Source organism: Chiroxiphia lanceolata, chromosome 12 (assembly GCF_009829145.1).
Source record: "Chiroxiphia lanceolata isolate bChiLan1 chromosome 12, bChiLan1.pri, whole genome shotgun sequence".
In the NCBI taxonomy this organism is placed as follows: Eukaryota; Metazoa; Chordata; class Aves; order Passeriformes; family Pipridae; genus Chiroxiphia; species Chiroxiphia lanceolata.
In genome coordinates this window covers 16502906-16527990 of record NC_045648.1, presented here as the reverse complement: position 1 = coordinate 16527990, position 25085 = coordinate 16502906, and the positions used below count along the sequence as shown (strand labels likewise).

Below are 25085 nucleotides of genomic sequence, written 5' to 3'. Positions count from 1 at the left end.
GGAAGGGAGACATGAACCCACTGGCTGGGATCTGGCATTATCCAGCTGCACCTCAGTCCTCCCTGACCCATTGTTCTAGTGACCCAGAAATCCTGGAAAATAAATAATATTTGGAGTTGTCAGGTCATTCATCTACACAAAAATCTATCAGTGGTGTGCTTAAGAATATTACCAGAGAAGCCAGGAATGTTCTTGGGATTGGAGACCAGTGGGCAGAACATTTTTTGGAGGCCCACACAAAAACTGTTGGGTTGTCCCGAGCCAATGTCACGTCCCAGAAGGACATCAGAGTCAGCACTTTCACTGCTGAAACTACCAGCAACCAAGAGAAATACATTAAATATTAGTGGGAATATTGAGAAATAACAAAAACTAATCCAGAAACCACAGTGGTATGTGCTCGAGGACATGCCCAGGCACATGTGTGCAGCCTGTCCAAGGGACCCGTGGTCATCCAAGATCCTGGCTCATGAGCCACATCCAATCCCTGAAACCTTCCACTGCCCTGAACTCCTCCTGTAAAGGGGAGTCTCATGGACCATTTTAAAGCTCTAACAGCTTCATTTTGGTTTGAGCTCAGCTTCACTCCTGGACTGACAGGTATTTGGGAAGCTGCAAAGATTGTGAGATCATTCTGGGAGAGAAAACTCCCCCCCCCAGGCATCCCCCCACACTCTGTGCCCACAAACCTGCCTTCAGGACTCATGGTCCATCCTGCAGCCTGGAGTCTGAAAGATGAGCAGGGCATGGAAAGAGCAAGTGGGAACCTCTGGAAACCTGAAATGCTCATGGGACTTGAGGAAGGGGGAGAGCACGAGCACTGGCCCCTTGTCCAAAGGCTGCACATCAAAACTCCCAATCACTTATTTTTTCAGCACTCAGGAACTCAGTGGAGTCAGCATTGGGATTTAATTGCTGGAAAAGGAGGAAACTCCCATTTGCCTGCACAAAGATTGGGAGTTTTCTTCCTCTACTCCAGTGGAAGTTTAATCCAACCTGAGTCCAATGGCCTGGTCACCACTGCCTCTGCCAGGCACGAATCCAGTGGAGTGAGCTGGGTGTTGGGAAGAGACCTGGGCTGGACATGTGCTCATACAACTTCATTTAGATCTCTCCTGATGGGAGAAATTGAGAACCAAAGATGTTCCCACCGAACCTACTCGTCCAATTACTGGAGCACTTTGTGATATGGATCAGTGTAACACCCCGAGCTTTCCCAGGACAGAGCAGGAGTGTGCAGACACTGCACTTTTGGGAAGCATCAAGAGCCGGACACAAGAGCTTTGTGGCTTTTGTTCCTTGGTTCTGACTTGCTCTGACTCCTCACCTGCTCACCATTAACACCCCGTGGTGCAGTTGTGTTTGACGTCCCTGTAACAAACCCTGATTTATACAGCCCCACAAATCCCTCCTCCTTTGTGTGGCCTTGGGAGCAGCGAGACAGGAATGCTGAAAGGGAACTCATTTGAATCACTCACTACCAAAGGAGCAGACACCTTCAAAGAGCCTTACCTTTGTGAATAAATGTCACCCTTCCCAAACAGTCAGGGTCTTTTAATGAAATGGTGCTTGCTTTTGGGGGTCAGCAGAAGAAGACAAAATACTCCAGTGAGCAGACTGAAAAACCCAGGTGAAAGCATGACTGAGATTCACAGAGCTACAGAATAAAGGAGAGGAAGGATCCAGAGAAAAACCCAACGTGCTACATTCATCACTCAGTCATTCAATTACAAGGATTTGAGCAGGTGTCCAGTGAAAGTTCACACTCCCTATTTTATGGTGTGTCTCTGATGCTTTTCCACATGGCAATGCAGCAGATGAGCCGTGCTCCTTTCTACACCCATTCCCTGTGGGAAATCTGCAAACCATCATCATCGCTGATGCTCACTAATTTAGGATCCATGTCATAACATTCTCTGCCTCCAAAGCATGGCCACTACTTAACGCCCTGCTTGCTTTAGGAATGTGGTTTCCCTTTGGTCCGATGGGAACACCACGATTACGAGCTGCATGTGCCAGAGAGGCAGGGCTGGGTGGGGAAGGAGAAGGGAGGCTTCAGCTCAGCAATGATAGTACCTATTTTTGGCTCCCGGAGCCAAGCTGTGCTGCTCCCACTCTGTTCTGATGCTCCAACACGTGTCACTCGAGATGTCACCAATCCCCGGCAGTCACGACAGTCTGGGGTGCTGGGATTCAGCGCTGTGGGGGAGGGAAGACAAGCAGCAATTTTTCTGAAGCCTCTGGCAGGAACAAACAGTATCGTGGTGACAGTTATTTGAATATCAATATTTAGAGGAGGTCGTTTTTCAGTCCATTACAACACAGGATCTGTCCCTGGCTCTCCCTTCCAGGGGGCTGCAGCAGGACGTCCCCTCCTCTGGAACATCCACCCCTTGGGTGATGTTTTAAGATCTGGATAAACACGTTGCAAGACCAAATGGTCTCTTGCTCCACTGCCTGGGACACATAAAGTACAAACTACAGTGTAGCAGGAGTGAATTCACATCCCAAGTCTGTTTTACAGAACTACAGTGCTTCCTGGGGGCTGCACAGTGTTTTCACAGCTCTCCAAGAGCTACAGTCCCCAATTCCCCTAAGTGACAACTTATTCACATCCCAGAACCCTGAGACAGCACAAGTCAAAGTCTCTGCTTGCATCCCCTGCTGCAGGTACCCCCAGTTCCCTCTCCATGGCTCTGCTGCAGGAGACAGCCCAAATCCTCTCTTGAGACTCAACACTCAACCTGGTCACCTCTCCATGGCCAAAGGGGCTCCCCACAGCCAGGCCATGCTCCCTCCTGCCCCAGCAGCCTGTTCCTGCCTGGCACCATCCCCTCAGTCCTGCTCAGACAACACTCAGGGGGCAGATGAGACAAAGCTGTGGCTGCCCCATCCCTGGAAGTGTCCAAGGCCAGGTTGGACAGGGCTTGGAGCAACCTGGGATAGTGGAAGGTGTCCCTTCCAACCCAAACTATTCTGTGATTCCAAATCCAGTGGGATCCAGGGGAAGACAAGGCAGAGGGTGAGGAGGAGCAGCTCCCCTTGGCACTGCTGCCTGAACACAGCCCAGCTTGGGCATCTCTGATGGGCAGCACCAGCACAGCCAGAGCCAGGCCGGCACTCTGGGAAAGCAGGGAACCAAAAGCCAGTCCTGTGGCTCTGCTGCTCACCTACCACAGGAACAGCTTTTCTTTCTTCAGCTGCTTTCCTTCACTATGTTCTCGTTCAGCAGCCCGTGCTGTCGAGGGGTTGGAAAGACAGAACAGCTTCTCCAAACACACAGCAGTTATCTTTAGAAATGGAGCAGTGAAAGAAAACAACACCATGTAGACACTGTGAAAAGAAAGGGTTCACTACATTAAAAAAAAAAAAAAAGTTACATTCTTGATCAAGGAACAAACCAGTCTGAATAGTCACAGTCATATTTTGCAGCCACATAACTCTTATTGTCTTTTGCTCTCCCAAACATCTGAAGATGAACATCTGAATCCTTTATGTGAGAATCCCTTAGACCAGCTTAAACTGGGAGAAAATACTCAGCTGAGTATTGACTTGAAAAGATGGAGCGAGTTCAGACCTGAGCTACCGATCCCTGATTTTGGACAGGGGCTGGCACAGCTCAGCTCCCCTCAGGACCAGCCCCATCCTGGCTCCTGCCAGCCATGCACAGCCCCTGGGTCCTGCAGCTCCATCCTTTGAAACAAAGGTTTCTGAAGGAGCACAGCGCTATTTTATTTAATCACTGTAGAGTTTTGGTATCCACAGGAAAAAAATCCTGAAAGCAGAGTGTATTTTCAACATCAGTGAGTACAGAGTGGTATAAAATGTCTGCTCTGCTTCTTTCCACTCCAGCCTGTGCCTTTGAAGTCATGGTAACAGCTTTTGGATCCGAACCCTCTGATGAGACTCCTTGATTTATTAGGTAAAACATCTGGAAAAAATGAGGACTTGTGGCAGTGTAAATCCTCCAGGACCAGAGAGAGATCTCATCTGAGCAGCACTCCTGTCAAAAAGCAGGGAAACCTGAGCCCTGGCCACTGGCTTAAGGATGCTCCGAGGCTGCAGAGCTCAGAACGGGCCCATTCACGTTTCCCCCAGTGGCCCAGACCCAGCTGTGAGCAGAGGAACGTCCATCAGCCAACAGCCCTTGGAGCTGGGACCATGCCAGGGCTCTGGAATGGTTTGGATGTCAGCAGCAGTCCTGCCCTTGGCATCAGGAAGGAGCTCCTGTTGTAAATCACGGCACACTGGGAGCACTATGGGATGTAAGTACCTGCCTCCCGCCCACAGAGACACAGGCAGCAGCCAAGCCCCACACACAGAGCGGGTGGAGAGGGGCTGGGGGGACTTTTCCATCCCCCAGTTACAACAGGAATGTTGGGGTGACTTTTCCATCCCCCAGTTACAACAGGAATGTTGGCTCCAGTGGAAGAAGAAAATGACCAGCCTTGGATCGGGCTGCATTGGAAGTCATGAACCCTGTGCAGGTGACAAACAAGGAGACAGGCATTTTAGGGAGCATATTCCTTCTTTCATTTGGAATCAGCCTGAGGTAAGGCAAAGAAAAGAGAGGAGACAGGGAGCAGCAGAGCAGCTTGGTGTGCTCTGGAGTTCCTGCTAACAGCTCCTCCATGGAACCTGTGTGATGGGAAAACGTGTGTGAGCACCGTGTGTGCATCTGTGCAAGGTGTTTGTTAGATGAGGGCAAAGGCAGAAATCATGGAGGCACTTGACTCAGAATTATTTACTCTCTGCCTCCTCCACACAACAACCCATGTTCCGAATTTCAGCGCTGACGCTCTGGGGAAAATCCCCCGAGAACCCTCCTATGACAGTTATTTTCCCATCTAAATCCCCCTTCCAGCAATTTGAATAACACAGTTCAAACACCAGCCCCGGTGCCAATGTGCTTTTTGGAGGGGGTTTAGGACCGGGGGGAGGAGGGGGAGTTTGGGGAGTATTTTTTTAATCAGATAAATTATTGCTGGGAAAGCAGCCACTTCTCTCCATTCAATTTGTACTCTATGGGGAATCCATCTAATACCCCTGCTCTGAGTGTGAAGCAGGACCAGTGAGATGCTGTATCCAACCAGGGAGGAAGGCAAAAGATGGGATGGAGTGCAGGGAATGAACAAACAACAGGAGGAAGGGGCTCTGGGAAAGCTTGTGGAGAAGAAGGAAAGCCAAGGGGATGTGTGTGCACCTCCTCAGACAAGAGGGGAGGGAGGAAAGGGGTTTGCTTATTTTGCTGGCAAATTGGAGCAGGCTCATCATGGCATGGGGTGGGATGGGATAGGGTGAGGTGGGATGGGATGGAAAGGCTTGGAGCCACAAGGAGATTTTCACCTGTGGGGAGGTGAGGCAGTTCCAAGCAGGATGGATGATCCCATTGGGCACTGCTGGAGTTTGCAAAATGAGTTTAATGATTTCACACCATTCCCCAGTGGAACTGGGGATGTGCCAGTTCACCTCACCACTGCAGCTGGAACTGGTGGAGAGAAACCAAGGAGTGGGAGCAGTGATGGTTCCCAGCACACAGGGTTCCAGCCATGTCTGGGAATCCTGCCCTGCTGCCTGGACACACCTTTTATCCCAGTTTGTGTTCCCTGCTCCCCACAGGCTCCATTGACTGAGGCTCCATCTCCACAATGAAGTGCTGTGTCCCAGGGAGCTCCTTGTCCAAACAGGGACACAGCCGGAGGTGGGGAGTGGAAACAGATGCTCAGAGGAGGGAAGTGATTTCCCTGAACCCTCGGAGTGAATCAGGGATCAAACCCAGCCCAGAACCCACTGCCCCAGGCAGGACTTGTTCTCTTTCATGTGCTCACACTGATTTAGTCCAGAGGCTTTTCACTCCAGCACTTCCCAGTGACTATAAATGCACACGGAGTTTTGAAAGAATTACAGGGTAATGGCACCTGAATGGGTGTCGTGGTGCACTTTCCTGGCCTTTTATTCTTCTTTATAACAAAGAATTAAAAGCTTTAGTGGGAGAGCTGGCAGTAAGCTCAGGAGACAGGGAGACTTCTGAGGATGATTTCCCAGATTCTGGGAGTGACTACAGTACAAATTATGGTGGAAAATAAAGGAACTGACTCAGCAGGAGGCAAAAGGGAACAAGTGGAAGAGTAACTCTGCTCTGGAAAGCTGTGAGGAGAATACCACACAAAGCAGAAAAGAGAAATAGGGCCAAAAAAAGAAATCAGATGTGTATTTCAGAGAGATTCCCTCTGACAGCCTGACTGTCCAGAAACTGCTGAGTGAGGGAACTGGGCCTTACACAGAGCCCAGAGATTTTTGGCCCAAAACAAACAAAAGAGATGCTTTTAATCAGAGCTCATTTTCATCTGCCATCCAGGCCACAGGCTCCCACCAGTCCCCCACTCTCCCCCAGTCTAAGCAGTGTGAAAGTGTCATTCCTGACATTACACCTTCCTTTCCCAGGCAAAATTAATGCTTGAAGCAACACTGATCTGAACACATAATTAAACCCCCTCTAGCCCACCTACCAAATAAACTCATTTCCAGACTCCAATTAACCTCTGAGGTTATTACTTGGGATAAGAGATCTCCCTAGAAATGCCAGAACTGCTCGTGCCAGGATGCAGTGAACCCACTTGTTCTGCAAGTGTCAGGTTATGGGGATCACCTTAACCTTGGATCCTTGTCCAGCTGAGAGAGTCTCGGGAATAAAATTAATAACTTTTTGGCATTTTCTCCCTTTCTAAGAAATGGAGAAAGTGTTATCTCTTCCGCTCATAATTTTTCCTTGTATTTTGAGTCCCCAGACATATGTACTTTGTTAAAGCACTGCCTATTTCAGAGGCTTTATCCAGGACTGGATGAACTCCAGTGATAGGTATCCAAGCTGCTTTGTGCATTCAGTTGTCCCTAAATGCCTATTTTGGAATCTGTTCCAGATTCTAATCATTTTACATTAAGACTCAAGGACTCAGTAACCTCTCCTCTCCCAATCTCAAAAAAAATAGAAACACCAACCCTTCAACCCTGGATCAAGCACAAACCTCTCCAAAATCCCACCCTGGAGCCATCTTTCATCGGTCTCTGTTCTCCGTGATTCCTGCACTCCACAGGATCTGCAGAGTCTCCCTGTCCAGGGAAAGAACACACATGACATTAATCAGGACCTTTTCTTGACAGAACAAGGTGGAGGGGCTGCTCTTGGCCAGCAGCTTCACACTAAAGTGCTGTTGAAGCCTCTCCAACATTTCTGGAGCCCGGCTGGGCTGTGGGAGTTCTGGGCTGCTCCGCTCTTCCACGCTGGTTATCATCCTTCATTTCTTCTGCACCTGACACCACGTGGTCTCTAGAAATCCCTCTGGGCTCAATAAACTCTGGAACTGAGCCTCCTTAGTCTGCCTGTTTTCTCCCACCAGTGGGGACTCTACTCTGGCTTTCTTTTTCCTCCATCCAGCTGCAAACTTTCGGGTGATTCGTGGGAATTTTCTATCAGTGAAGTTACTCCCAACTCCGACTGACTGACAGTTTCAGAAGGAATTCAAGGGGAGGGAAGAAGGGCAGGAAAACCATAGGATACCTCTGTAGAAACCAAGACTAGCGCAAAAGGGCTGCTAGAAATCTTGTTTTCATCACCCACAAATTCCCTGATGCTGGAAAACGTACCCCGCTTTCCTGTCTTCTCCAATTTGCTGCAAGTTCCAACACGGGCAGGTCGCGCTGGGAATGCCGGCTGTGCCAGCGCCGCCCTCCCCTCCCCACACGGACACACTGCAGCCCAGACAATGAAAACGGCTCCGTGTTTACCGACCGTCCTGCTCCTCCCCGCTCCAACAGGGCCTCTGTGGCAGAGCCAGAGCTCTGCTGTTTACCAGCCCATCTGCTGCTGGTGCTCCCCCTCACCTGGAGCTCCAACGCTCCGCCCGGGATATGCTCGCCGTTGTGGGAGCAGCCGAGGATTTCAGGTGGTAAGTGAGCAGCAGGAAGAGAGGAATACAAATCTGTTCTCATCTAAAGACCCTAAAAATAATTAAAAAAAAAAAAAGAACCAGATGAAAGAGGAAATTCCAAAAAGCCAGTGATGTTTTCAGCTGCACAGTCATTCCAAGGACAGTTTTTCTCATATTTTTACAAGAATTTGAACATTTAGAACCAGAAGGGAAAAAAGCACAAGCATACCTATGGCTGCTTCCCTGAAATTACCCTGATCCCTCTGGTCTCTGCAGTTTAAGGTCTCTACAGGAGCTACAAGCCTCCACTTCGCCCAAACCTGTGCTGCTGGTGAGAGCTCTCCACACAGTTTAACTCAAGGCTACATTTTTCCAGGAGTCAGGGAGGACCCTTGGGAGTCAGGAAGAGATTGGGAATGTCTGCATGCCCTGAGGCCTTCAGTGGGGTGCCCAGAGATTGCCCTGCAACCCAGAGGTGCTGTCCTCATGGCCTGGGCCTGCAAGGGCTGCCACAGGCACTGGGGAGGCTTCTCTCTCCAGAGGCTGATGGATTCAAAGCACTCTCCGCATCCCAGCTCTTTGCCAGACAGCCAAGCACAGTGTGCAACATGTCTGGGCAGGCTGCAGACACTGCCAGGCTCCTGCCAGGCAGCTGCACGATGGGAAGCAGACAGGTTGTGGATCACGGACACGGTGTGGCTGGAGTGGGAACCAGGATCCCCATGGCTCTGTCGGGCCCCAGCCCTGCACTGCTGCGTCTGGGTCCTGCCTACTCCCAGCTGCAGCCTCCCAGTGCAGTGTTGGTGTCTGGCTGGGGAGAGAAAACAGAAGTTGTTGCTGTTCCTGGGCCCTTCTCAGAGTCAGTGAAAACCAAAAGACCCCGAAGAGCTGAACTGCCCCAATCACAAAACATCGGTGGCCAAAGTGTGTTTGCTCCCTCTCGTTCTGCCTTTCACATCTGGAGTTGTTATTCCAGCCAAGAACTGGCTAAAGGAGCAGCAGCAGCATTTGGAATGGTCTCTGCTGTGCCAGGGGCTCTGGGAGGGCCATCCTGGCCAGAGATCCCTGCCATTCCACGTGGGAGCACAGAAGGGGCATGTCACAAACAAACACCCACAGAAACTTCACCCTCTGTGTGTGGACAATGACTGAGGAGGAGCAGGAAGAACTGGAATGTGGAGAGGATGGATTCTCAGGGGGGAAAAGCCCTCTACATGTTCCTTCCACCTGTCCCTCTGCCAGTGGATCACAGTGGATCTGCTGCACCAGTTCTCAGCTAGGAATGTGCCCAGTTTAGGGAGGAACTGCTGTCCCACTTGGCAGCTCCCTGGCCCTGCCCTACCAGCTCAGCACAACTGCACAGATCCCATCCCAAGTCTGGAGGCTGTTGGGAAGGGAGGCTGCATCTCCTGGGAGGGGAGGAGTGGCTGAGGCACCCACTGTGGCCAAGGCAGCTGCTCTGCCCCGACAACCCGGGATAACATTCCCTTGGCTCTGCAACACCAGTGTCCCTTCCCCAAATGGTGTGTGGGTTGGGATTACCTCTTTTTGAGGACTTCATGGTGCAGAGTGCCAGCTGAAGATCCCAGATCTGCTCTGAGTGCCGAGTCAGTGCTGGTTCAGCTTCCTCAGCCCCAGCAGAACTCAGGTAAACTCTCCCTGATTCCCAGACACTCACAGTGGAGCCAGCAAGGTGCTGGGATGTCCTGAAAATGTAATGCTCAGTGGGTGAGGGGAGAAAGACCGAAATTAGACTTTGCAAAAAGTTCCTGCCTCGTTCACTCCCAGGAATGGTTCTGTTTCAGCTGAACTGTTTCTGGGAGTAGCTGTGTCTAAACCCAGTGCTGCAGCTCTGGGGGCCTGGAGCAGGACCTCTGAGCACACATGCTCCTCATTAATGCTAATCCAGGAGCAGCAACAATCCGAGAGCAGAACCTCAGAGAGGATTAAGTACACAGACACCGCCTCACGGGGCTGGGATGCAGGGAGGGATCCAACCTGAACCTCCTCCAAAACACGCACTCAGATCTGGTTGCTCTGGTTTGGACCCGACTCTGGCAAGATGGAAAGAGCTGAGGGAGATGGTGAAAGAGAGGAGAAGGAAGAAAGGAAACAGTCTGTTCTCTCAGCCCCCCAAAAAGCAGCGTTTCACCGCTGGGGCTCTCAGTGTGCACAACAAACTTGTCTCCCTTCCCTCACTCCCGCTTACATTGTTCACTTTCCTGCAAATTGTTTCCACATTCTGTATAAATAACCCCGGTGCCAGCGAGGGGGAGGGGGAGCGCGGGGAAGGGGTGGGAGGAAATCCAATGGCTTTGTTACTTTGGAGGAGAAGGTGGAGGATGGTGAGGAGCGCTGGAGCTGCAGCCCCGGCAGACGGAGCTGAGAGTTGCCATCGAGCTTGTGCTCAGACCTGGAGGAAGAAGAGTAAACAAGGGGGAGATTATATATAATTATAGACAATCATGTTGCCGGGGATAAACAGGAATCAAAAGCATGGAGGCACTGGAGTCTGGCACATCCCCAAGCACAGAACAGAAGCCAGCGAGAGGCAACGCGGCTGCAACGCGCTTCCCTTCAGGCCTGGTTTCACTTAGCTCAGGGCTGGGGTTTTTTTCCTCTCTTTTTGGCTGGAGGCATTCCCCCATAAAGAGAGGAGCCCATCCAATGGGAAACAGAAGCCAAACTGAAGTCAGCAGAATCCTTGTCTGCGACATTAATAGATTATTACCCTGTGAGAAACGTCAGAAACATTTGGAAAAGATACAGCCCGCTGAGGTCAGCAGGAACAACAACAGGAATTTCTGAACAAAAATGGCTTTAGAAACTCCAGAGGCTGTGCTGGAGTGTCCTGTGGGCAGTTCCTCTTTGGCAGATTGTAGAGGGGGAGCTGCAGCTTCGGGTGGCACTTGGATCCTGCTCACGGCTCCCGAGGATCTGAGGTTTGCAAAGGGGCACAGAGGGGAAACGAGGAACAAACAAAGCCAAGGAGCACAAGAGAAATAAAGGCAGATGGCCCATAAGGGCTGTGCTGTAGCTTTTTAAAGGAGGACTTGGGGGGACTTAAAAAAGAGAAATTAAAGTCACCTCCTTCATCCTTCTTTTCCCTCCCTTGAAGGCTCTGGAGAGTTACAGGGAGGGAAACAAAGGACAGCAACCTCGGCCAGTGACAGAAGGAGGGTTGTGCAGCAAGGCACTGTGCAGAGCTCTCTCCCAGGCACTGTTTGAAATCCAAACAGCTTCCAGCCCACTGAATGCTTAAGCCATTTTCCTGATCTCTCAGCTGTTCTTCATTGAGAACACAAGCAGGTACTTCAAAGCAAGAAAGCAGAGAGGAAAAATAAACATATAGTAGGAATAACCAAACCTGTGTTTAGAATCTGTGTAACAGCAGGGGAAGCAAGGTATGCACACAGGCTCCTCCACCTTCTCCCTCTCAGTACAGGTGCTCTAAGTGTCCTTTCTCCTAAGGAAAGAAAAGGGATTTTCAAAGGGAAATGATATTTACTCTATGAGAACAGTGTCACAGTCTGGTGAATGATATCACCTGGCTACCTTGGTTAATAGTACCTGGTGTATTTTCTGTGAATTCCTCATTGTGGGCATTTTTCCTCTGGGATTTCTTATGTTGACAAGCCCTTGATCAGAGGGAGTACCTGTGTGTGGACATGCGTGTGCATAAGTGTAAGATCTCTCTACTGGCCATGTAGAAACTGTTCAGGTATCACAGAGGAAGTTGGTCTAAGCATAAAACATCTCAAATCTGATGGAAATAGATCAGAAACAGCACAGGGAAATAACTAGAAAATACAGGAATGGGTTAAAAAAGCCATTTGGGGTCCAATCCTTATCTACTCTAAATTCACATGGACTCTGTGAGGTAATATTTAAGCCATCTACTCCCACGCCAAGTTACAGCAGCTCCTTCCAAACATCCCAGACAGTGCAGAGAACCAAGAATAAAAACAAGATAACACAGCGATAGCAGAAATAAGCCGAGCGTGTCCTCTGACCACGTGCCCATGAGCCACGTGGGGCAGACACAGTGTCAGCAGTTGAGCAACACGGTGAGAGAGCAGATCTGGACAGATGAGATTCACTTCACTTTCTCTTTCATTTATACCTGACCAAGAAGGGGGAAGGAGCCAGAGCTCTTGTCCCGATGTTCTGTCAAAAATGAAATGAGGTTACTGGTCTCCTGCAAGCGCCGATGAACATCAATCACAAAATCCTCACTGAGGTACAAAACACAGTCCCTCGGTGTTATTAGACAGCGAGAATTAGAAGTTTATCAAGCTGGAAAGAGCAGATCCTCGAGGGAGAATGGATTTCATAAGCAAGCAGCAAATCCTTCTCCAGGCACCTCGGTGCGACTTGCGAGGCAGCGAGAAAATGAAAAGAGCTCCTGCCTAGAGAGAAACACCCAGCGAGTGCTCCCAGCAGGCACCTCAGCAAAGGCCCTCGGCAGGATAGGGTGTCAATCCTTCCTCACTTCTTCCTGCTTTCCCGAAGCAAAGGGGGGAAAAAGACAGGGAAAACAAAACAGAGAATGATATTTGCATTGCTGCTTATTTTTGCCCTGCAAAACAAATCTGTATGTGCTGGAGAAAAGGTTTCCACGGGCTTGTCACAAAACCTCTGCAGTTGGGTATGTCAGTCCTGGCTCAGGACAGGCTGGAGGCAGGAATATCAGCCTGACACATCACATAGAGGTGCATCCCCAGAGCTCTCCAAGGACCCAGGGCTGGAACAGCTGCTGCTGAAGGTCAGCAGAGGCAAAACCCAACTGCATTTCGCTCTGGTAATCCCAATTTGGATATTGGAACCTGGCCATGGGGAATGAAAACAGGACTGAAGCATTTCTTTATTCCAAGCCTTCCTGGCTGCCTCGGAGCACTGGCCTGCGAGTCCCACTCCTGGAACACCCAACGAGGGAGGGACGCAGAGTAATGAGGAGTTTGCCCCAGCTCCTCGACGGTGGTGCTGGAAATCCTTGTATTCCCAGTCCTAGAGACCACTATCATACTCTCAAATGTCCAAGTGCATGGAGAGAGAGGGGACAGGTCAGGGTTGGGACCACTGGCTGCAGGAGACTTGGGGATGAGCTGCACCCCTAGTCACCAGGGCCCTCTCCAAGCCCCCATGTCCTGCTTAGATGCTCAGGAGGCAGATGTTTAAAACTGCCACCCAGAAAACATGCTTCCCTGCCACTGTTCACATGCTGACACCCCTTACACATCCACTTTGGAAATAAATATTTCCATTTTTATGAAATAAGCCACGGCATTGACGGGCAGGGGTGAGCACAACCCTCCAGGCCAGAGCTGCTGGGCACAGGCACCTTCCAATATGCTGCTGGAACGAAGGCAGCAGGGGAACACAACGTTTTGTTTAATGAAAAAAAGCCCTGCTTCGAGCTTCTGAAGGGTTATTATAAGCTGTGGTGTGATGGAACTCGAGACATAAGTCTCTTTATATTTAATAATACATGTTATCGATCTTTTCCTGCGGAGAAACTTCAATGAACACCTTTTTTTTTGTTTAAATCTTTTGTTGCGGATATTGATTATTCACTGAAAATCTAAGCCCCGAAGATGTGGCCAAATGATTTTACAAAAAATTCCCTCTGATTTCTGCACCAAAGCAGACATTTCCAAACGGGGACAACCCCTTTGCTGTGCAGGATCACAGCGCTGACGGTGAGTTTATAATTAGCCCATACAAATGCATATGCAAATGTACATAACTGCATTTCAGAGGGAACTGCTCAGCCCCTAAAGCAAAAATGCAGCTACAATGGGAGCTAGAGAAATGCAGCAAGTATTCTGATCTTAGCAGATCATTAAAGCAGATTAATCAAACTTAATTTATTACCAAGGTTCCCAAACTGCCCACAAAGAGGCTCCCACAACAGCCCACTTGAAGGGCTGTGACATCCAAGCCCCATCTGCTGAGGAGGCACCACTCCCTTTGCTATCTAATCGCTCTCTCACAGAGAAGATCCACCAGCCAATGACTCAAACACCTGTGTTTTTATACCTGATGCAACATGATGGTGCCATCGTTTAAAACACGTACTTATGCTTCTTTAAAATGCCAGATCCCCTCCTGCATCCTGGCTGTACCTCAGGTCTGATGGGATTTGTTCTCCGAGCCGGAGGGGGTGGTGAAGCAGATCAGAAGACGGGGATTGAGATGCACGTGAGACAGAAGGAGGCAAAGAGAGAGAGAACAGACAGATCAATTAAGGATCTGATCCCGGTGAGGAAACGAGCCCAAATATGTCCCTGAAGTTGCCGCCGCCGGCCCACGGGCGTTAGCAATGGCACAGGGAGGGACGCGGTGCTCTGTGGCAGGAGCCCAGCCCCTGTTACAGGGCCGGGGCACAAATCCCCAGATTACAATAAGGCAGCTTGAAGGTGACAGATTCCATTGTTGAAGGTGATAAAATTCCACGTGCGCGCTGCAAAACAAGGGCTGGAGCTGAGCCCGCGGACAGGGAGGCAGCGCCCCGGGCAGCGCGGTGGGAGGGTTCTCCTGCTCGCCTCGCCCTGGAAATCACTGGAGACGCGCCCGGGTGCCCGAGGTGGGTGACAGGTTTGCTCTTGCCTGACACGGCGCAGGTAAGCCGCTCTTTGGGAGCAGAGCCTCTGTGTTCCCACCCGTGCCGTGGGATGTGGTGGCGATGCCGGAGAGCGGCGATTCCCGGGAAGAGGGTAACACAGCACAGGGCACGGGGCAGGAGAGGTGAGGGAGAGCCAGGCAGGATCCTGCAGGATGCACGCGAACAAATTGGTCACTGCACCTTCTCCTGCTCATGTTTTGCTTAAGTCCTCTCCCCCAGCTCCCTCAGATCTCCCATGGGAGTCACACCAGCACAGGCCCATCATGAACGAGCTGTCCCAAAAGCTTCAGGCTTTGTTTTCCAAAAGAACCCCCAAGGCTGTTACACAGAGAAAACACCGATGAGCAAAAGCCTGACCTTCACTGTCCTTCACTCTTTGTGCCCACTTTGCTGCAGAGGCTCTGTGGAAGGGCTCGGCAAGGACAGGTACTGACTCCTGGTCACACAGAGGGGCAGCTTGGTCTGGACACTGCCCCAACCAGGCTGTTTGAAATGCAGGAAAGATTCAGCAACAGGGATGTGAGAACAACAGGAAAATCAAAGCCTGAGACTAAAGGAGCAATTAGACGAGCCTCGGAATATATTTGAGTCAAATCAATCCATACAAGAATTTCAGTCACGGTGTGCTGGTGCCCACACTACTCCCTCCCTCCCTTCCTCCTCTCCCCCCAAACCTAGGCTCAGATCCAGCCTCTCTGTCTGCTTCATCAGAATATGCACGAAGCACAGTGACAACACGTCTCCTAAGATGCTTTATCAGTTTTGCAAAGTCCCAGTTCATCCTCCTCTTGTGGATCCATTTACATATTGATGTATTTATTCCCCTCTCTCCAGGCAGGCCCCATGAGATTAAAATATTTTATTTACAAAGACATTGGGGTTGCAGCTCCTAACAATTAATTCAGCAGGATGGAACTTTGCCTGTGCTCTCAGATTGATGTGTGATCAGAGCGATCGGCCCCGTCAGCGATTCGGGCGCAGCCGGGGCAGGACTGGCTACACCCCATCCCTACAAACCAGTCAATAGCAAAATGAATTGGGGTGGTGGGAGGACCAATATGCAGAAGGGAAAGATAATGAGGCAGCAGAAGGAGTGATGGATAAAACCTGGAGGAGAAACTTTGCCAAGAGGGCTCACCTTCAAAGGCTGGTGCTTCAGAGTGGTTTGTGCCTCGTGGGGACTCGCAGGCTCTCGGGAGCTGCCCCTGCTCCATCTCACCCATCCAAGTGAGGTGCACGAGGCTGCAGCACGTGTTCCCGCTGGATTCTCTGCCTCCCACCAGGTGGAACAGGTCCATCAGAGCACTTCAGGCTCCCTGAAACACAAGAGCTGAAAAGTCACCTGCCTGTTCAGCCCAGTATAAATCTGGCACACTATTGCCTCTCCCTGACAGCAACCTCGTGCAGTGCCGCCGTTCTTCCCAGCGTCTCTGACATTTCAAAATTATATTCAGAGACCTGGATGGGAATTTAGTCCTGAAGTTTTCTGCTGCACACTGTCATATAAATATTCCGCCCCGCCGGCCGTTGGGTCTGTCGGTGCGGAGCGAGCCCGCCCCAGTGCCTCTAATTAACGGGCTGAGGCAGCCCAAGGAAGGGCACCAAACACTGGTGGAACCCTCTTAAAAGTCAGCACGTGTCTCCCTATTAATTCTCACCCTGATCTTTTGCATGGCACTATCGCCAGGCTAATTAATCACCGGTGCGAGCTCCAGCATTAATTGGAACAATGAATCATTTTTTTTGTCTGTTCCTGGCCACTTTCAGCCTATAGGAATGTGGGTACTGCCGTTCCTGTAATAATTATTATAAATATAAAGCCAGCAGCACACACTGCATTTGGTAGGCATTAAAAAAGACGTGGTATTTGGCCTGGAGCATTAACAATCTGGTGCGTGTTCAGGGGAGTGATGGATGCAGCTCTCTGACAGTCTGGAAATGTGCTCCCTGAATCACCTTAATTCAGGACACTTTATGAAGGTGTTGGGGAAAGCAAAGGTTTTAGGAATCCAGTGTCTGGATCAACAGGCTTCGGCAGGTCTTGGCCACTCGTGGCTTGTTGGGACTTCCAAGGTGCCCAGGGATGGGAACACATCTCCGGGTACTGCACGAGGGGGAGGAAAAGCTGCTGACAGTGCTGCTCTCAGAGATCAGATTATAAATGTCTGAAGTGACTCAGGTGCATCCTGTGTCCTGCCCAGAGCAGCACCTCCATGCACAGTGCCTGGCTGGGATGTGGGAACGACGGGCTCAGTACACGGGCAGGGCTCAGTCTCCGTGTCAGGCTGGACACTCCAGGAAGAGGCTTCAGGTGCTGGGGAAGACAAAGCCACAGAGAACAAAGCAGAGCTTTTTAGGGAGGAAACAAAAGCTAAAATGTGAACAGCTATAAACCCTCAGTCTGTCACCCAAAGGACAGTAAATATTCCCTTTCTTTGCCAGGCGGGGGGCTGGGGAGGAGAAGTGGCTCAAGGAGAGCTCAAGGTGAGGCCCGTTATTTACTGCAGCTGATGAATAAGCAAACCAACCCCCACACGGTGTTTGCCTACAGGACAGGAAAAGCTCCGGAGTGTTCAGCAGGCTGGTTACTTTTCCCCTCCCGGGGTGTGTTTTACACCCTCTTCCAGTAAGACACCGTACCACTATTAATTGTTCACACACACAAAACACATGGAATTCTCCTTTACCTCCACTCACACCCAGCAGACCAACTGGGGGAGGGCTGGAAAAGTCACCTACCAAGACAGAGGTGGGGAGAATAACGTAAAAAAAGATCCAAAAGGATTTGTGTTGGGTTTTAAAAAAACGTAATACACTTCTCTGCGCCAGTGTAAAAGCACAGGCTTGTTTGAAGTTCCAAGGGAGGGCGGGAGCACGGGGCAGGAATTGGCAGGCTCTGATCTGGCTGCTTTTCCTTATTATGAGAAAATACACTCTGGTCTCCTTGTGCAAGGGTATGAATTCTTCATCTCATATTGTGTTTGCACAGAAGCGTGAAATACATCCTGAGCACGGGTCCCGTCCCCAGCGCACAATGCGAGAACAACGAGGGCACTGAGAGCGGGGACGCTGCTCTTGCAGGGCCCGGGCTCTGCACGGCATTCACCACATCCACGGGGCTCAGAGGGAAAACCCCAGGCACGTACTTCCTCCCCGAGGCTCGGGGGCCCTGGGCTGCGAGCTGTGTCCCTGTGGGAAGCTCCCGCCTTCCCCTCTGTAAATGTTCCCCCCGCTGCCGCTGAATCACCAAATAATCGGGAGACCCGTGGGAAGGGAATTAAAGGGTGGTTATCACGCTGCCGTGTTCTGCTCACTTTATTTGTTTTAAATGACCATGAAAGCAAAGCGGGGAGAAAGAAAACACACAAGTGGAAACTTAATTGAGCTGCTGAAATGTCTTTAAAGGAGCATTATGGGCTGGATTGCGGTGCCTCGGCTCGCACTGGTGGCATTTGCTCACATGAGTGGGCAGCTGATGAGGCAGTTCAGGGGGACCCTTTCTCCAAGGGAGCTGTACCTCTCATTGTGGGTCTGGAGCACAAAACAAGCAATGACACCCAGTTTTGGGGTGCCTGCACATCCCAAAAATGGGCAGGATGGGACCAGTCTCCCAGCACCCGGCGTCGTGTTGGGCTGCAAGGGTCTGAGTCCTTGTTTCATGGCAGGGTTTGCTACTCCAAGGGGAATTGTCAAGACCATGCTGGGGTCTTGCTGCTTTTCCAATGGAGTGCCAAAGAATATCTGTCCTGGCTACATCTCCCCCAGAAGCTCCACTTCTGGGCAGGAGGAAGGGGGAACCGACTCCACTCCTGATGGGCACCGAAGGCTCCTCAGGCACAAGGTGACAAAACCAGCTGAAGCCACAAAGTGGCCTTGGTTAGAAGGTGTCTCAGTGTGGAGGCTTGGGAAGGGCTCACAGAGGGGCCATAGAGCCCACAGAGGATCTGTGGGCAGGAGAACACTCACAGAGCTGGGCAGCAGCTGGAACAGGACAGGAGAGCGACCAGAGGGACAGGATTGCCACAGGAACAGGAGGGAACTTCCCATGGAGGTGAGCAGCAAAAACAGACCAAAATATGGGGAGAAGATCCTGGCAGAGAAGGGGGAGGAACTGCCCTGACCAACTGGCTGGAGCTGGAATGTAGGAGACAAGTAGCAAAGGAAAGCCAAGATGTGGAAGGGCAGGTACCACAACTGAGCACAAACCAAGCCACCCACACCCACGGGAGAAGTCAGGGTGGGACCATGTGGGAAAAGGGGGCTCAAGAGATCCAGTGTGGGAGCCCAGGGATCTGACAGGGAACCTGCTGGACCTGCTGGAGCAGCCACAACTCGGGCTAATCTCTGAATGGAACAGAACTTGCCTCTGGCTTGTTACACCCAATTTTATTATGAGTTCAACGTGCACTGAAGTAAAAAAAATGGGTCCCTCTCTAGTCAATCTTCTGCTGGATCTTACAATCCTCTGACTTGCAGGAAACTATCAAAAATCCCTGTATTTTCATGCCTAAATTCTGAGTCCTGTGCAAATACAAACAAAGGCAAATGGGAGAAGGGAGAGCTGAGCTTCTCTGCCCTGCTGTGTGCATCCCTCTGACACTGGCCAGGCCCTGCACAAAGCAATGGATCAGCTCCTTTATGATCTCTTTGTCCAGTCTCTTCCCCATTCATGGGCCAGCTCCAGCCTGGGAGCAGTTTTTAGGATGCCCTGGCTCCTGCTCAGCTCCCTGCCCCTGTTTCCATACTGATGTTTCCTCAGGTGCCTTCCAAGCCCAGGAAATCCCATGAGCCTGGTGTTCTGAACTCCAGGCAGGCAGCAAGGGTGAGGTGAGGGTACACATCCCACTTTGGCTGGGAAGATAATTAAAAGGGCAGTCAGGGATGGGAAGGGGGATGGAGACCCTCCTCTGCATCTCCTGCTCCGCTGGCTCTCACTAGGTCAGCACTTTCTGGGAATTGCTGCGTTGCCAGATGTTGATTGGGCATCTGACAGGAGATGAATAAAGCCAATAAAGCTCTTATTTCTGGCTATAAAAACAATAATGAAAAGCAGACAGGGATGGGGGATAGGCTGCCCAAGGCTTTCCCAGGCCGCACTGAGCTGAGTGTAGCAGGAGCTGCCTTCCCTAATTTCCTCCTGCCTGTAAGCCATGAGCAATAGCCCCGAAATGAAGCAGTTGGATGATATTGTGTACAGTCAGAATTCCTTGATTCCTGTCAAAGGGACTCTCTTTTGTTTATTTTGCATGGCCTTTTCCCACTGGCAGTGCCAAGCTCCCCAGCCAACCCCACCGTGAGATCAGGACTCGAGGCCCAGGCTCTGCAAACCAGAGCAGCTCCTGTGTCTCCTTGAAGGCCAAGTCACCTCCTACTCATAATGAGTGTTCTGCCTTCAGCTCTGCACGAGGGAGCTCCTGTTCCTGTGCCAAAGGCTGCCCTGCTTCCCGGGCCTCTCTCCCAGAGGCACAGACGTGCCTGTGCTTTCAGCTCCTGTGCAGCTAAAGACCAAGTTCTGAATATCAACCACTTCCTTCGTGCTCTGCTGTACCAGCCTGGGGATATTTGGCCAGGTCTGAGATTTTGAGATGCATTTCTGCACAGAGATTTGCTACACAGCTGCTGGCACAAGAGCTGTCCTTGTCCTGACCACCAACAGTGACACCTCTCCTCTTGGGAAGTGCTGCAAAAGGGGTAGATCACAGAATCCTAGAACCACAAAATCATAGAATCCCAGAATCACAGAGTGCTTTGGGTTGAAAGGACCTTAAAGCTCATCTCGTTCCACCCCCTGCCATGAGCAGGGACACCTTCCACTATCCCAGGTTGCTCCAAGCCCTGTCCAGCCTGGCCTTGAACACTTCCAGGGATGGGGCAGCCACAGCTTCTCTGGGCAGCCTGTGCCAGGGCCTCACCACCCTCACAGCCAAGAACTTCTTCCCCATATCCCACCTAAACCGCTGCCAGTGTGAAGCCAGATCCTACAACACCCACACCCTCCCAAAGTCAGGTGACAGCTGCTCTGGGATTTGGGATTTGGAGGGTGAAGGGGATATTTATAAACAATTCCCTGGGTTTGTAACCTCATACATAACCTGTGATCTAAATGAGCTCCTGGGCTGCACCCTTTAGAGGTCCTAAACAACCCATAAAAGGGCTGTTGGTGGCAAAGGTATCGTTTGTGGCAATCTTCCTGCCCCACTGGTGCCTGCACTGCTGTGCTGGGAATGCACTGACCTGTGCACACCTGGACTGGCTCTGGATAAGGCTGTGGATCCACCTCACTGCACGGCAATCAGAGCAGCCCTGCTCCCTGCTGGGTTCAGTGCCAGGTTGGCAACTGAAAAGAAACACCCCAAATGTGCATTAAGAGTTTTTGAGGTGGGCACCCCCACAAGGACAGGGTCCAGCCTGGCTGTCACACGATGGCATGAGGCAAAGGTGCACGACTGTGGTGAGCTGCAGCCCAGATCAGCTCCCAGGCACCTCATAAAGCCAAGAACAGGAGCTCTTCTGAAACAACACCACCTTCAGCCCAGAAACTGCTGCAATCCACATGGGAAACCCTTCTGCTGGACCTTGGGAGGCCAAGGAGTTAGTTCCTGATCCAAAAACCAGTGAGCTGCCTCCACCCCAGAGGGCATGACCTGGTTACACTTGTGCAAACACCTGGCACCAGCAGTGACACACATACACCTATGCATTTAACAACTCTGGCTTCCCAAGCCTTAACCTCAGTTGCCAGCATAATGGGCTGGGAATATATATTTAAGGTGGAAAGCATTCCTGGAAACTGGCTGTTCTTCAAAGGCTTATTTACTGGATGTTCCAATAGCCACAACTCAATAAACATACAGCAATATTACACTGGGTAAAAATGCCTGGGATAAAAGGAGAGAGAAACTCCTGGTACCGTTCTCTTCAATATTTTTATCAATGATCTAAATGACTCTGTATAAATCCTTGTTGTGGGGAGGTTTGCAGATGCCAACAAGATTGATGGGAGGAGAACAAGAAGGCAGGACTGGACTATCAATACACTGGGATCTGACATGACTGAGATTTGGCCACATGCCAGTGAAACATGATTTAAAAAGTCAAATGCAAGGTAAGATATCTGAAACCAGAAATGCAGGTTACACTCAGAGGACGCTGCCTCAGAAAGGAATTGTTTGGAAAAGGACTTGGAAGACATCACAGGGATCTGCTGTAGCCCTAAAGCTGCCACAAAGGGGGGACTCTGATCCCTGGGTGTTTAGAAGGGACAACAGATGATCCCTTCTGGCACACAGCTCCAACAACCTGCTGGAAGACCATATTCAGGCTGAGTTCCTTCCTTCATGGAGAAAGGGAAAACACAGGAGCAGCTCTGCAAAGCTGGGGAATGGAAGCTGTCCTGTGGTTCCTGAAGCAGCCCAAGGCTGTTGGCTTGTCCAGGATGTGACTGAGGCAGGATCTGGTCACTGCTACAGGCACTGATACAAGGGATGGCAATTGCTGGAGAGGGCTTTGGGGAGCAATGATTGCACATTTAACCTTGAAATAAAACCTGACAGAAACAGCTGTGCAGGCTGTGCAGCACTGGAAGAGTCTGCCAGAGAGCCAGGGGAAATGATGGGGTTTGGTGTTTTCCAGAAGGTGCTCTTTAACTCACCTTTCAGAAAAATTACACAAGTGGTTGGTTAGACTGCATGTGGCTGTAGGAATCCCTGGATTACTAGACTGGAATCCAGTCCTTGCACAGACTGTTTGGAGCAGGCACCTCTTTGTACCTGAAGGAATGGAGGAAGTGCTGTGGAACGGCTCGGGCAGCCTGAAAGACTTTTCCTGGCTGCCCTCGAACTCTGCCCGGTGCTCGGGGGATATTTCTGCCTAAGCCTCACATACTGTAAGTTATATGACTGTCTCTTCCCAAATTAAGCAAACACAGATTCCCTCCTGCCGAGCTGAAAATCTCAGTATCAGTTTCTCCAGTCCTCACCAAATCCTCACCAGTCTGGCTCTGGAGAAAATGCATAAAGAACCCCCGTCTGCTCCGAGTTCCGGCTGGGGAGCTGCACGGATATCAGCGAGGTTTCAGGGTGTAACAGAGCAGAAACCAGCTCAGCATGCTCATCTTCTCAAGCTAAGTCTGTCCTTCTGTTTGGATAGATTAGCTCTTCCCTGCATTTCCCCCTGCTCGGGGATGCCAGCCTGGCCCCGGCAGCCGCGAGCCGCGAACAGCGGGAGGCCCCGCTTCATCCAGCACCAACTCCCACATCTCCAACAGTGCCGCCTTTTGTTCTCCTGGTTCCTGTCTGATCTCTTCAGCCCTGTCTTACATTCCTCCTTCAGGGCCCCCTCCAAAAGTTACTCCACAAAACAGGATCCTGCTTTTCTATTTCAAACCCCGGCCTGGCATCTGAGCAAAAATAAACAGGGATCAATCACTGCCCCGACACACGGGGGTCCCTTTTCCACCTCTCCCTTGGCTTTTGGAAGATGAACTGTCACAATTCATCTGCTGCTTGTATATGCAGGGAATTCACGGACTCGGGCAGTGGGATACAAGGGGTGTATTTCCTAGATGAAAAATGAATGTATTGCAGAGAATAAACTGAAGGAACTGATCTTACCTGTTCACCTTCCCGCCAAGCCAAGCTGGGCACTCGTGCCACAGCTGCTGGGTGAACTCCACTCCTCACCGCCCTCACTTGACGCGGTCCCACACGGCACAGCAGCTCTTGGTTCCTAAATTCCAAGTCATCAGTGGCAACTTTTCCACTTGCAGACTGGATCCTGGGTGGAGTACCAGGTGCAAGTGCTCTCAGCAGGTTCCAAGTCTGCCCAGACAGTGCCATCCCTTCCCTCGGGAGCTGCGGCGATGCTAATCATGGAACAAGCAACTTCCTGACTGCACAGTATTGCTTCCCTGGAACAACAGCATTTCAGAGTGAATGTGTTATCAAAACAATAAACCAGGCTGTGCATGCTCAGATTAACTTTCACCTGCTGTTTGCAGCACTGAGAGGCTGCTCTGATCAGCTCCCTGACCCCTCGGTGCCTGTGTCAGCTGCTACTGAATGCTCCAAGCCACGGGGCCAGACCAGACCTAACCCAAGGAATTCCCCCCAGAACACACACAGTGGGCCAGCACCAAATGTTTCACTCCCCAGATCTGTTCCTGTCACATCTCACTGCTTCCTCGTGCAGTTGTGAGCTCTAGGAAGCCTCTCTGCACCTGCCTGTCTCCCTGCAGGACCTCATGGTGTTTCCTAGACAGCTTGCACAGCCCAATTAGCTAAATTTTCCCCCATTCCACTCCATTCTGGTTTAGCTAAACAAGATTCCCTCTAGCTGGAGGTGGAAGGTTGTAGGCTTGGAGCTCACAGCTTATCCACAGCTGCCCAGGGACGCTGTGGCTTCCCCATCCCTTGGAAGTGTCCAAGGCCAGGTTGGATGGGGCTTGGAGCAACCTGGGATAGTGGAAGCTGCCCCTGCCCATGGAAGGGGGTGGAACAAGACAGTCTTTTAGGTCCCTCCAACCCAAAACATTCTGGGATTCCATGATTACCCTGTTGCCTGGGAGATTTCAGAGGTCCATTCCCTGGAAGTGTGGCTTGGACCAGCAAACCTTCTCTAACTCACTGGCAGGCTCTGAATCGACAAAAAGCCAGGACTGAGGTTCAGGTAGGGAACTGTGTGTTCTGCTGGAGGCCCTGAAGGAAACAGAGTCGAATTCCCATAAAGAAATTACCGGGATCGTTACAGATGAATAATTATTTTGGATCTGGGAAGCCACGGTGGTGTTCATTTCCTGCAGGTTTTTCCTGGGCTGTCGTGCAGGACCAGACACTGTGTGGGACCAGCCCCAGCACATTCCCTGCTCCAGGGACAGCCTGGCCCAGACCTGCTCCTCCCCTAGTCATTTTCCAATTAGCACAGGGCTGTGGTGTGATGAGTAACTGTGGAAGGAGAGAGGGAATCTGAATTTGCCTGCCCTTAAACAGGTTACTGGGATTTCTAATGAGTGTCAAACAATTGCAAACCCTCCCCAACCACAATAACAGGTCCCTGGCCAGTGTCAAGTCTAATTTCACTAAACAGTGGTACCATTAAATTCCCCTGTGATGGTTGATTTTGAACTGGCAGTAGGAATGAGTTATACCCACTACACAGGGATTTCAGATTTCATCTTCGCTTCTACCTTTGATTTATTGAACAGATTTATTTTCTGGGTTACATTTTAATATTTTTGCCCTTCTGTTAATGATAACCACTGTCTGAAGGTTTGCACTTCAGTGTTGCAATGCTGAAGAAATTGGGAGTGTCTGGGTCTGCTGTGAGTGTAACTGGCCAGGTTTAAACACCTACAGTTTAAAATACAGGTGTTCACTCCCATGGCAGAAATCTCAATTCAAAAGCTTCACTCTTCTCCCAGAAACGAATTCTGCCTCAGGAGCTTATTTAAATCAGAGACCAAAATAGAGGAAAAATCACTCTCCTGTTATTTTCACTCTTCCCCTGCTCAGAGTCTCATGTGACAAATCAGCTGC

General features: G+C 50.7%; 1 long non-coding RNA gene across 13 annotated transcripts in view; it reads right to left on the bottom strand.

Moving 5' to 3' along the window:
- Positions 1-25085, bottom strand: part of LOC116792915 — a 103564-nt gene that overhangs the window by 12256 nt on the left and 66223 nt on the right. For 6 of the 13 annotated variants that reach the window (XR_004359304.1, XR_004359315.1, XR_004359314.1 and 3 more), the window contains exons 7-17: positions 23166-23461; positions 16510-16867; positions 15692-15869; positions 13968-15036; positions 11499-11584; positions 11296-11378; positions 9471-10341; positions 7882-7998; positions 7026-7110; positions 3171-3333; positions 2077-2238 (exon numbers count right to left, since the gene is read on the bottom strand). This is a non-coding gene — a long non-coding RNA (uncharacterized LOC116792915). Of the gene's footprint in view, positions 1-2076; positions 2239-3170; positions 3334-7025; positions 7111-7881; positions 7999-9470; positions 10342-11295; positions 11379-11498; positions 11585-12051; positions 12385-13967; positions 15037-15691; positions 15870-16509; positions 16868-23165; positions 23462-25085 lie in introns of those variants that run through there. The other 7 variants (XR_004359309.1, XR_004359307.1, XR_004359308.1 and 4 more) reach the window with 7 other exon arrangements.